Source organism: Drosophila eugracilis, unplaced genomic scaffold (genome assembly GCF_018153835.1).
Source record: "Drosophila eugracilis isolate 14026-0451.02 unplaced genomic scaffold, ASM1815383v1 contig_2147, whole genome shotgun sequence".
Taxonomy (NCBI): Eukaryota; Metazoa; Arthropoda; class Insecta; order Diptera; family Drosophilidae; genus Drosophila; species Drosophila eugracilis.
The window spans coordinates 844,337-858,289 of record NW_024573030.1 but is presented as its reverse complement, the minus strand read 5'-3'; the positions used below and the strand labels follow the sequence as shown (position 1 = coordinate 858,289).

Here is a 13,953-nt window from a genome sequence, read left to right as displayed (position 1 = left end):
AAGTTTTTGGCGTTTGCATTTTCCGCTAGAGAGAGGGGGGGGGAAAAAGTCAAAAATTATGCTGCAATAAGCACTTTCGTTTTCATTTTATGTATGCATGTTTGTGCGAATGTAGAAATTTTAGCCGACTCCGGCAATCTTTGTTGTTTTTCGTTTATGCATTGCAAAATATTTCTGACTGCCATTAAATACCCATTTTAACCTCATCGTGATATAGTTTTAATTCAGCATTTTGCAAACATAATTCCTAACATTTAAAACGAGGTTTTTGCAATAGCGCAGCGCATTACTACTAGCTATTGAAATTATCCCACTTTTCCGCCAATTTCCCCCAGCCATTTTTGGGAAAACCCCCCCACAAACATATATCTGTCAAACTGTTGTGAATGTTCGTGTACCATCTATATACATACAGATATATTTGGAATATTCGTTGCACTGACATGAAAATGCTTTTCCAGCTGTCAATGGGGAACATTTGGCTGAATCGGGGGGGAGGGCGGTTGGTTATGGGGAAAATCCATTGCAACATTTGCAAAACCGAAAAATTGCGGAGTATTCCATACGCATACATCCTCCTTACCACCACCAGCAGTAGCAGCAGCAGCAGCAGCTAATGGTAATCATAATAATAATTCGGGTTTTTGTTTGTTTTTCGCTTCCTGTTGCTGAGGCAGCAAACATTTTTCGGGCCAAAAGCATTTCATGGTTTGTAAGCACACACACTCACCTTTTAGTATATTAGAGTGTAAGTGTGTGTTTGCGTGTGTTTGTGTTTGTATGTGTGCACTGTTCAGTTGTGTGTGTGTGTGTGTGTAACTGTGTGAAACAAGAGTGTGTGTTTGCATTGGCGGATTCACCTCGGAAATTTTGTGGCATGAATGTTGATTTGTCCATTGAGTCGTGGCATTGCACGTGCAATTAAAAATCCCTTGCATACTTCCCGGCGTAGCTCGCTTTCACATCGCCGCTTTCATAGCCGCCCTGGCTATCGGTCAAACAATTCATTGCACATTCTCGGCATATTTTTTGGGATTGTCTCCGTTTAGTTTTCGTTGTAAAGAAGCAATGTGGGGTAGATATAAGTTTAAATTTTTAAAAATGTTAATAAATAAATATAAAAAAATTACGCACAATTTTAAAAAATGTTGGCATTTTTCTGAGAAAATGTATTTAAATTTTAACGTTTATTTTATGGCAATTTAATTTTTCTTTGCAATGGCAATTTGTTAGTTTTAACAGACAGTTAACAGAATGTTAATGTTTAAATTTTAATATGACTTTGTTAATCGGATCTTTTTTGCTTCCCAGGGTACCAATAATTGTTAACTGGTTTTACCATAAAAGTCGCGACTTAGGCTAAGCGGGGATAGCACCCTATAAATCAGTCAAGTCATTTCCTGGTGAGTGTTTGCCTTAGTAAAGTGCCTTCAAGTAATCTAATGTTACCTCATTATATAGGTGATACCTGTACCCCCGGAGGAAGCCGTTCATTATGGCGTTGGATATATGACTATGCCTCTTAGACCATGAATGGACCATGGTAAGCAGGAATTCCACGTGAGTGACCAGTACTAGCAGCCAGTGGTGGTATGCATAGGACGAGCTTGGCTTGAAAGTTCAACTTCCTAGTCTTGTTACTACTAAGACTACACATATACTAGGCTACTAGACTTCCTAGTCTTGCAACAAATTTGAATTATACTAACTAGACTTCATACTGCGATTCTAGAATCTCCTTTCACTCGAATACCCAAAAACTGGATCTATCGATTTACTTACTAGATTTATTGGGGTTGCGTCTTCAGAGAGTTTCGCCTGTCCCATAGATAATCATTGTGAGGGGGAGAGAGAAACTATTATTATTATTTTCGAATTGCGATTATCGGGTGGCGGCAATCCTTTGGGAACTGACTTTGCTCGAGGTCTGGACTGGCTGGTGGTCAGCTCTTGTAATTGCAGCAGTGGACAAAAAGAGGAGAGCAAACTTTGTTTATCCTTTTGGCCGAAAAGTTTTCTTTTTTGGTCGTGGACTTCCAGCCATTTTCCCTCATCTCGCTCCCGCTCTCCTTTTGATAGCCCAATTTCTTTCATTGCCTGCCACAGTTACAGTTCAGCGACGAGGGGGTCAATCTTGTTAATTTCAGCTCTGCGGATGAAGCAGAAGCAGAAGCAGCAGCAGACAGCTTGCCTCTTAACCACGACGACCCCCAGAAACCGCCTCAACTCCCCAACCGATTGTATATATATATAGTATTTGGCCGACCATTTGTCTGTCTGTCTGCTTTTTGGGGTTATGCACGCATCGGGTGGCTGTTTTTGGGGGTTTTTCTTCTATTTTTTTTTTTGTTTAAGGGGATGGGGCTTTTGGCGTCCCGTAATCGCAATTAAGATAATCAAAAAAGTTTTGACAGTGGACTGTCAGAGCTTCGGAGGCTTCGTTTTTACTTTCGTCTCAGTCCCCAAAGTTTTGCCGTTCGTCTTACAGTAGAACTTCTTTAACTTGAAATTGTTTTGGAAAACAAAAAAGCCAAAGAAGATCAGTTACATAGAAGAAGAATTCTGATTTTCTTCTTAAATAACCTTTTTCTAAGCATAAACGGTTTAAGCTATAGAAAATCCATCTTAGCGCAGACCAACTGTATTCTTGTTTTCGATTTTCTTATGTTGCCGCAGTTGTTGATGCTTTTCTTTGCCTTCCATTGGCGTTTTCTCTGCTTTTGCTTTTGCTTTTGCCAAGCCGCAATATATGCTGCAAGTTTTTGCCTCCATTTGGTGGTACGACGTTTCCAAGTGCAAGAGCAAAATGATATCAACTTTTTGCTCTGGTCAAGACGGTTTTGGTTTTGGTTTTCGTTTCGTCTTGGTGAAGTTTTCAGGGTTGCCGGACCAAGGTTTTTTTTTTTTGCCAATGCATACTTTGCGTCGTCTATTATTTCAGGCCGCGTTTTTCTTCTTTTCTCCATTTTTATTTGCTCCGGAGTCGAAGTTGACGTCGTTGAGTTGAGAGAGGAGGCCTGCAGCTGAAGGCAAAGTTTTATTGCCTTGGATAGACGGAAATTGGTTTCCAGTTTATGAAGATGATAGTTATGCCCATCATCACTAACCCGATGATGATGATGATGTTGCTGCTGCTGCTGCTGCTGGTGCAGTTTCCAACATTTCCGTAACGATTCTAATCCAATCACATCAAGCGCGGATTAAAGCAGGTGGAAATCGCCACGGAAACGCCATTTAGTTGGCCAAACAAAGCAACATCCGATGTATGATGTGTGTGTGTGTGTCTGCGGATGTGTAAGAGGATATAAGGGCGGATGTGCCCAAGTGCGAGGGCCACAAAAAGGGAAAGTTGTAGGAGGAACTGACTGAAGAGGATGCCTTTCGACCCAACTCAAAAGGCCAAATGGAAACAGACAGGCGGCGAGACAATCCACAGACAGGCAAAACCCAGAACAGAGAAGAGGAAGCTTTGAATGTTTTTAAGGAAAAAGCAGACAATCGAATAAGCGATAAGGTTCTAGTAGATTCTTTACCTCAATAACATGAGGGAATATTCTTAAAAAGCAGTTAAAAAGTTAAAAAATATGATTAAAAAACAAAACTTTAAAATAATTAAAGAAAAGAACGCCAAGAAAATGTCCCATCAAAGTGGATGGTCGGTCCCCTCCACATCAGCAACAAAACATCTTCGTTTGGGGTCAGTCTCTGCACGTTTGCCGCATAATTTATGCAAACTAAAATTTCCACTTAAGCATTTCATTCCATCTCGGCGCAATCTTATCCGTCCCCTCATCCATCCGTTTTGTCCCATTCCGCTGGCAATTAAATGGAACACAAATTTCCCGTCCAAAGTCCAAAGACTTTGGATTACAGACGGACGGATTCGGAGAAGAGAGCAGACAGTACTTGGCATTATTTATGGCTTCCTTTTTGGCTCTTTGTTTGGTGGCTCGTAGCTCGTTGTTCTCGAGGAGTTTTCAGAATTTGCGATTTCGTTGGGGATTCGGTTTTTGGTTAGAGGGATTGTAATTGGGAATGGGAATGGGCTCTAAGGGGTTTGGGGTTGGGTTGTTGTGGTCGAAAATGAGTGCGGGGTTAAGGGGGATGCACAATCCAAATTGCAATTAATAAGGACCCTTAGCATACACAGCAAAAACTTAAGGTAAAAGGAACTCTGTTTTAAAAGAAAACAAAACTTACAATTCAATTATGTACGGAGTAATATTTTCTGGCTGAAAAGAATCCTTGGGAAAAGGAGAAAGTTTTCATTATTAGAAGTATTTTTTACTATATTTTTGACTTCAACAAACTTCATTGATATGGTTTTAAAAATCTTTTAAAAATGTAGTTTTCTCTTTTGATTTTCAACAATTTTTTAGTATTTTTAAAAAATATTTCTTGTGTAAGGGAAGAAGGGGAATGGGCGGGCAAACAAATCCTTAAACCATTCAGGCGAAGAAACCGCTTCGGTCAACAGGATTTTTTGGGCTTCTCCAGGCCACCGTTTCGATGGCTCAATTCGCTTTCATTTTCCATACTTTTCCACCCGCTTTTCATCCGCTTTCCATTTCCATTTTCGTTGGCAAACAAATTAAGCAAAGTTAATAACGAAATCTTGTTTTCAACATAAACAACAAATATGCAAATGACTTCATAACATTCAATGAGTGCACGAGACCGACTCCTCCGAAACATGCTGATGGAGCAGACAACTTCAGTGGGTGGTGGTGGGTGGTGATTTTCTGGGCAACCCGTGTAAATATGTACCGTTAGCAACAGGCAAAGGAGGTGGGGAGGGCTTTTGCCTCAGATCACTGCATAATTATCGAAATGAGAGCGAAAGGAAGAGCAATTTGCATAGATTTCAGACGTCCAGACCCTTCACAATGAGGGGGGTCATCTCAAGAGCAGAAACTGTTCTCCATAACAAAGTCGAAAGTCGTTGGGGGAAATGCTATAGTAGTTGGTTTTTATAATCAGTGAAATGAAAACGATTGTTTTTCCATTACGAAGGAGAGAAGAAATGATTTGAATAATATTTTAAACTTCAATTAAATGTAATTTTTAAAGCAACTTTAGTTAGGAAAAGCTCATTAATATTATTTTTGCAATTGTTAAGGGAAATCACTTTAGAGAAAACTCTTTGATTCCAGAGAGAGAGAGAGAGATTTCAGAGACACTATCGAATGGCCAATAGCTGCGATTGATGGAAAAAATGTATATTTTGTATGTCAGTCATATTATTTAAAATTTCGTTGATCCATACAAATATGAGAAAAATATTTATATTTGAGCGGATATTCTGCTGGGCCACCCCGAAACCCCCCTTTGAATAATCTGATTTAATCCAAATGGGAGGGGGGGTTTGGTGGGGTAACGGGGGTCCACAACGGTCCACAATTCCCTGTCCTCCTACCCCACGCCACACTCACTCAGTCAAGTGTAAAATTAAAAAATGTCAGCAGGAAATTCCTTTGGCGGATGCTTCAATGTTGCGCATTTCGTGTCACACACAATTCCCCGATATCCTGGTACCGCTGTGTCCTTTTACCAGCTACCACCAACCCACCATTCCACCATCATTCTGGATGCCTGTTTCTGGTTTTTTGTTGTTTTTCCTTTTTTGGACAAAAGTTGAGGCAATTAGCAGGCGGATTTGGCAGGTGGCCAACAAAAGGAAACTCTTCAAATGTCCACTCGAATTTACGCATGAAGTGAGTCATTCTTCCGGCGGTGCTTCCCACAAAAATCCACAACCTGCCACGGCTGGCTGGTTTAGGTAAGACCTGACCGTAAAAAAAGAGCCCACCCATAATATGTAGCAAATCTCGGCTATTTGTTAGAATTTCCTTTCGCCCATATAGATTTCTATTCTCTTTAGCCAGCGTGACGAATTTTCCGAAAGGACTTCTGCTGCCAGCACCAAAGCCACTCGACACTAATGTCAAAATTCAATTGAAATTTGCAAAGGCAACTGCAAGAAAAAAAAAAAAGGAGTCTGTGTTTGAGCAGCAAATGAAAACAAATAAAATTATGCAAATCGAGTTGAAAGTAAAAGCAAGTCAGCCAGACCCTGACTGGCCCCATATATCTCTCCACATACATGCTATATATACATATATATGTTCTGGGGAAAAATCCATGGGGATGATGACTATCTGGTCGGCATTCTTATCACATTACGTAGCAGGCCGCAGACTTTGTCTCAAATAACACAAAAAGTAAGTCGGGGAGGGGTTGGCATTGCATTCGAGGGTGGCATTTCCTTTTGGGGATGGACAATATACTAGTACATATATCCTATATATAGTATATATGTCGTCTTACATGAGATCCAAACAAGCGATAGCTCTGCTCGTCTCCCTTTCTTTTTTGTTTTCCCCTTTTTAATTTCCACAAGATTTTCAAATGCAAATCATGTCAATCGACTGACGAGGGCCCAAGCAGCGCATTCTTTATCGGATCGAAAGAAACCACTTTAGCAACCCACAAAGCCACGCCTATTATTAAGGCTTTAAGGGAATTATGTTTTATTGCTGGTGGTTGGTTGGGTTTTAAAAGGCAAAATCTGTGACACTTTTCTATACTTTATAAGCTTTATTGGTAATCAAAACAGAAATTAAAGTGGAAGAAAAGTAAAAATAGAAATTATTTAAGAAATTAAAAAACACAAACTAGTTTGAAGACAGCTTAGTTAGAGGATACTAAGTGATTCTTTGTATCTTAAAGAGTTCTTTAGAGTTGGCTATTGGGTTACCAAAGAATGCAGAACGAGGGTTGTATGATTTATTGGCCAGACTGGGGAAAGTTATTTGGGTAAACAGCGCACAGCACAGCACAGCAAGAGTTGCAAGAAGCCACGCAGCAAATCCACTCAGCACCGTCATAATTTTCAATTTCTATGCCCTGCTGCCTGCCCCCCTGATATTAATATCGATTGTGGGCCAAAGCTAACCGACATAAACATAACGCTTAAAATGGTAACAAACAAATGGCGGGCACACCAGGAAGAAAAACTCATAACAATAAAAATTGTACGCCTCGTGGGGAATGGGCTGGGCCTTCTGGGTTTCGTAACTGTTCCATTGTAACCCCTTTTTATATTATATATATTTTTTTTTTTATATGTATTTATTTTTTGGTAGCCGCCCAGCCAGCGGTGGCAACCCCTTGTCATTTTAGACACAATTTAAGTAAGCGTAAAACTGCAAATTGCTCTCGGACAGAGAATCCAGTTGATGGAGGGGGAAGGGGCAGGAGGAGTGGAGTGCGGAGCAATAAATTCAACTAGCACGCGCTGCCTTGAGTCTCCGGTTAATGCACTTGCGGATGCGGATGTGGATGTGGATGTGGACGTGAATGCGGATGTGGATGTGGGGTAGATGCCGACGACATTGTCTCATTGTCACGCTTTGCCAGACTCTGCATAATAAGATGACAAGAAGGCTGAAGAGCAGGCCGGCAAGCGAACGACAAACAAGAAGCACCACCAACCAGCACCACACACTGAACGCCAACTACACAGAGAGAAGATTTTACAAAGAATTTGAAAACTACCTGAAGATTTTGACATTCAAGATACATAGATGAATCTTTAGCTACCATCGGAACTATCTATATATCTATCCATATCTAATATCTATCTAATCTATAAAGTTTCTATTTCAAAGTATACTTTATATTTAACATTTTCTCTCTGTGTAATCTTGAACTTTGAGCTGAAAAGTTGCGCCAGCATTGATGTTGCCAAGTCAACTTCCTTAGCCGAAAGTCAATTTATCATAATTTAAAATATATTTGACTAAGCTAAGCCCCACCGCCACTGCCACCCCCTGGCAATGTTGGCACCCAAGTTTCCATTCCGCCCGCTCGCCCCGCGCTGATTCTCTGCCATTTTCTACCAGCAGGCTAGCAAGGCTGGCACATTAAAGCTGCAACTCACGAAGCTGTCCACCCAGACTCCAACTTCAGATCCCAACTCCATCTCCACTTGTCCCGTCTCGTCTGGTAATCGTATTAGTTGCACATTTTATAGTCCTGACAGGGCGCCAGTTTCACCCCGAACTTCCCCCCTCCACCCCTGCGGGATTTTGTTTGTGCTGACATGGCCCGAACTCGAATATCCGAATATCAAAATATCAGGGGGCTGGACCGATTGGAATCCATGCTTAACATGTTGTAATTGCAGTCGTCGAGTGTCACCCGCCGCCGTCTGCCTGGGCCAATCCATGACGTTGTGGGATTAGTATTAGCCCGCAGCGTGCTTTGAATGCAGTGGGAAATAAGGCGAGGGGCTGCAATAAATCAAGGGAAAGAGAGTAGGGTTATATTTTAATTTAACAAATTGTATCATAGGAAAGAAGGAAATTTGTAAGAAGAGTTATTAAAAATGAATGAAGAAAAACTGTATTTAAAATTAAAAACAAAAGATAGAAAGAAGATTATGAAAGAAGGTAAAAAAAAAGAAAACCAAAAGAAAACTTTCTCTCCGCAATGAGAGCATAGTTAAGCCACCGTTTTTGCCACCCGCGCAACATTCTTCTTCGCCGAAAGGCGACCGTCATTAATCTTGAGCAAAAAAGCAGTGAAAGGAGTAAACAAACTGAGCGAAAGATACCAAATACGGAAAGCATGAAATAAAAAACAAATAAATAAGCAAAAGAAAACACAAAAAAAATGTATTAAAAATAAAAAACAACAAGCTTGGAGGAGCGCAAGGAACAACTGTTTTTTCCGGGGAATAAACAAGCAAGCGGAGCCAACAAAAACGAAATAAATTTAAATCTTCTTTACAAGCAAAATCTAATAAAAATCCATTTCATTTGATGGCCAGCGGCGGGTGAAAAAGGAAAAGCAGTCTGCAGTAGTAGCAGCAGAAGCAGCAGCAGCAGCAGCAGAAACAGCAGCTGATGCGCCCGGAAAATGGATTACAGCAATTTGCTTTGTTGCACAAACAGCCGCTCTTAGAAGCCCCCTCTTTGTCCCGCAAGGATAAATATAAATGCTGACACCAAAAGTCTCCGCTTAGCTGCATTTATATGTGCAAGCGATCCAGTTTTACTTTCCTTGAAGGTTCCACAACTTTCAAGAGGACCCATCCCAAAAAAGTATGCTATGGAAAATATTTGATGAGACAAAGACGACGCATACTTGATATTTTGAATAAGCATTAAGTATACGTAATATTTTGATAATGTTTGATTTGAAACAAACATAAAGATATCAATTTCACATAAATTCCATGGAATACCAGAATATTTAGCTCCGTGTAAGTTGTAAACACATCTTAAACTAGCAAAACAAAGAGCGCAATATCAGACTTTGGCAAGTCTCTTGGGACCACGCCTTTGTCTCTGTCCTTCGAGTGTCGTGAAAGCGAATTCCAGTCACTGGGATAAGCAACTATCAATGGAGTCCCAAATTTACATAATCAACAAATAATTATGCCGCAGATGCAGCAACAGCAGGCAGGCAGGCAGGCAGGCAACTAACCACCCCAAAAGTGGATCTTCGTCGGTGGCATGTCAAAAGTTGTGCCTGCCACACATGTTGCCCCACCCAAGATGCCAACCCCTACCCATAAACAGGGTGGCATCAAGGACATAAACACACACAAATACACACTCAGACATACACACACACAGACACACACTAATGGACAATTGACCCTCATCAGGAGCAGCAGCAGCATGTGGTTACATCTTCTGTTCTGTTTCAGCCCACAAACGATGCCATTGTACATGACAATATGTGGCTGACCTCGTCGGGCCCGGTCCCCAAAAGTTCCCCAATCCCCTCAATTACGTCGCCAACACCCCCTCTCTTCCTCCACCCTTCGGAAAGAAGAATCCTCTCAAAGGTTTGGCTTTTAAAGTGATTGCTGGATGGACGGGGTAGCCACACACTCAGCCACGCAAAAAGTGCAGGCGATGCTCAAGTGAAAAGGCAGCCATAAACATGCAAACTCAATTAAAACGATTTCTCATTAAGGGCATTCAACGTCGCTGTCTCACTCATCGATACACTCGACCAGGCGGCCGTCCCCTCTCTGGAAGCCCCTCTCCAGATCTCACAGAGTCTATGCCTGCACAGGGAAAAATTTTTATATATATTTAGGAAAATTTTCATATTTAACTATCATTTAAAAGTCTATCCTCTCATTTGACCTATTGGCAAGCAATTACTTTCCTAGCAAGGTCACTCCATGCATTTTTTACTGACATGTTCCCACTAAATTTCTCTTTGTGTAATCACCCTTGTCCATCGGTGACCACCTCACCTCACCTCACCAATCTAACATTTTCGGTCAGTCGGGGACCCAAACCATTACCCCAGTCCGATGTCAGATTTCATTAATTATCGTTTGTAGAAGTCACCACCAAAACGGTTACGAGAGTTTGGGGGCTTATAAGGGGTTCTGGATCTGCGACCAAGACCCGATACATTAACCCAACGCACATTCAAGGGGGCCCCCCAGGTGAACGGTGAATGGAGAAGAACAACGAGGTGGTGCGGCGGCAAATCGAATGGATAATTTACTTGACAGATTGTTCTATTTCCTTTCCATTTGCCTGCACATTCCCCTGTATGGGGATTATTTAGAGATTCAAAGCCACAATATAAGTAACTATTACAAAAATAGCTTAAAAGACATTTTGTATTCAAACAAAAGCATTCATTAGGCCACTGATCGAGATTTAGCTTAATAAATGTAAAGATAAATTTGGTTTTCTGCTTGTCTACATGGGTGAAAGTGGTACGATTTCGGAATGCCATACCTCGTTGAACTCTTACATTAATTTCACGCAGATTTGCATTCACACTTTAAAAAGTCCGATTGTAGGAATTTTTCACAAAAAAGAATGATGTTAACCCTTATAAAAAATGCGCATTTGCCATTTTCCGGAAAAATTATTATTGGTTTTATCCAGATTTGCCTCTCGAAATGAGAGTATTCCTCCCATAACTAAGCCAATATTGGTCCGAATATGGAATCCAATACCTCATTGAGTTTGCTTTCGAATTCGTAACATATCTGCATTCAAAGTTGAAAATGTAAAATTTTTGCTATTTTTCGCGAAAAATGATGATGTTACACCTTACAAAAAACGTTAAATTTTCACATAAATGGATTTTTTGAATATAAGAATAGTAATGATACAAAAAGTTCGTTTTGGTTGTCAGATGGACCAAACAGTCTCCATTTTAGCTGTGGGATTTGTTTTGACAAAGTTATAGACAAAAATCCCAGAAAAATGTTCAGATTTTTGTCAAGTTTTGAATTTTTAAATTTTTTTCATTAAAATAGAAGTATTATGATCATAAGAAAAGAAATAAGGCTCTAAATATGGATTTTCATACCTCGGCAAGCTCGTTTTTAAATGTCTGATAGAATTAAATTCACATCTAAAAATGTAAGATTTTTGCCAAAAATGATGATGATAACACCGTTATCGAAAATGCTAAGTTCCGTTTATCCCAATTTATCTCCAAAGTGACAGTATTTTGTCCATAACTAAGTTAATAATGAATAATAAAGAAGTTTGTTAAGCTTATTTTCTGATTCCTAGTAAATCTGCATTCCAGCCTGGAGAAGTAAAATTGTCGTCATTTTACGCAAGAAAAACTTCTCTCAAAATTATCAATTTTTTTTGTTCATAAACCAAGCGATTCTGATTAAAAATCTTGAATGTCGTACTTCCTTATACCATATTTGCCATTAAGTTTCCAATGAATGCATTCAAAATATTTGCAAAAAATAGCGATTATAGATTTTGGTGTCGATTTCATTAGAAAAGGAAATGGAGATAATATTGTTTTAGCCTTCAGCTACTTGTGGTTTCGGTTTCACTTATCATTTTCTTTCATTATTTATTTGTATGGAATTCCGAGGGAGTTTGAGATCCATCTCCGAAAGATAATCGACAACATTTTCGCGTTTCCGCCATTATTCCAGCTTTTGGGAGTTTTCGAATGTGCTTCGGTGTTGCGGCAAACTTGGCAATTTTATGCTTCAATTTCCGTTTCCGGTTTGAGGGGCCAAGAAGGAGTTTTGGAGCTGGTTTGTAGCAGGTTGGCAATTGAGCTGCCAGACAGACAGACAGATGGAGAAAGTTGAGTTTCCCAAATTGTTGGGGAAAAGCGGGGGGTGGAAAGCTAACAAAGCTATATCCGCCACATAAGCTGCATGCTCGCATACTTCGTATTTCCTTTATTTTTCCGCTTGTTTTTTTCTTTTCTTTTATTGCCAAACTGAATTTAGAAAGGGAGGCGGTTTTTTGGAGGGGCGAGTAAGGATATAGATATAGATATAGATACAGATGTACCTGAACCGCACCATAAAGCTACATTCTCTTGCCACTTCCCCTCACCCACCAAAACCCGCTAAACTCACCCCAATGCAATCGCAGAACCCACAATGGGTTTTGTTTAGTTTTTACAACAGACATTGCCGTCGACTTTAGTGACATTTGACATTTGATATGCCTTAATCAACTATAAAAGCTTGTCTCAGACGAAAGCCACGAGGGGTGGCCTTTCTTTTTTGCTTTTTCTCCGTCTCTTTTTCTTCTTCTTCTATGCTATATGGCAGTTTATTGGGGTCTAAAAGTTACGGGAGCCGCACATAAAAGTGATGCAACGCGCAGCAACACGTGGCCATAAAATGGGAACAGGTTTCTCTCTAAGTAAATTATATCAACTATTCAAGGGGGGCGATCCACGATGTGATCTTTAGTCACGTAGGCGCTCAAGTATCAGGGTTTGTCTTTGATACTTGGGGAAGGGGTTTATAACTTGAGGGAAATTAGTTGAGATAATTTTATATATCTTTACAAGATTTAGGTTCACTTTGAGTTCTGTGATGACATATTCTTGTCTTATTATTCAGTTTCTTAATTAATCGTTTACTCTGCATAGGTCTATGCATATGAAACTGCGTTTTACTTCATCTGCTGACCTTTAAAATGTTTTCCCATGTCCTTGAGGCGTCTTCCAACGGTGCTCTGGTCAACATTCAATTATTCTGCTAATTGCTCTTGGGTTTGGCCATCGTCCTGATCAAGCAACGCCTGCAAATCAGTGAAAGTTTTTAGGTGGTCTTCCTCGCTCTTCATTCTCAACTCCAAATTCACCGCTCTAGAATTTTTTAAGCCAGGCTTGGCAACTTCTAATGCTTAGGGCATGCACACCGTAAGCTTCCACAAGCATTTTTTGGGCTTCCACAGCAGTTTTCTTTAAAAGAAGCAGAAAAGCAACGATGTCCGCGAATCTTGGTTTGTGGGTATAAAACTCAACATTTTCAATATTAGAAAACAAATTGCTTTTGGAAAAAAACTCGCAAATAACGTTTGAGCAGTGTTGCCAGATGTCAAAAGATGCTAACAAAAATGTTACTAAAAATTTATCGATAACTATTATTAGCGATAATTAACAATGAAGTAAAACTCGGTTTCGTATGCATAGATCCTGGTATAAAACTAATCCTTTCAATTAAGTTTAGTACTTTAAACTTGCCGCTCTACTCGAGACTATTTCGGACTTAATTTGCTTTTTACTTGCTTCGACTCCACTCCAGGTTTTACTTTCATAACTCTACCATCTCCCTTGACTTTAACAGAAGTATTGATTCAAGTCGGTCATTAAATATTTATAGATATATTTGATGGTAAAATCCCCTCCCTACTTCTACTTCTTCTTTCCATTTCCCTCTCTCTGGCCATGTCGTTTCCAATTAAATGGTTAAGTCGCCGCTAAGCTTCAATTAGCTAAACCCAAAGATGACAGGCGCTAAAAATAATTTCCAAAAAGCAAACACAAGTAACCAGAAAGAGCGAGCGAGTAAGAGAGAGAGAGTTGGAAATTTTAATTATATTTGCAATTGCAATGCCATAAATTTGCCAGCCCCCAACCACCACGCCCACCACTAACCCACCGCCCACTGGCGGGAAACGT

General features: G+C 40.1%; 1 long non-coding RNA gene across 1 annotated transcript in view; it reads left to right on the top strand.

The window, feature by feature from the left end:
• LOC108103544 overlaps positions 1–1,530 on the top strand; it is a 51,022-nt gene extending 49,492 nt beyond the window's left edge. Inside the window, exons 2-3 of the long non-coding RNA XR_001772226.1 lie at positions 1,312–1,403; positions 1,462–1,530. This is a non-coding gene — a long non-coding RNA (uncharacterized LOC108103544). The remainder of the gene's footprint in view (positions 1–1,311; positions 1,404–1,461) is intronic.
• The last annotated feature ends 12,423 nt before the right edge of the window (positions 1,531–13,953 follow it).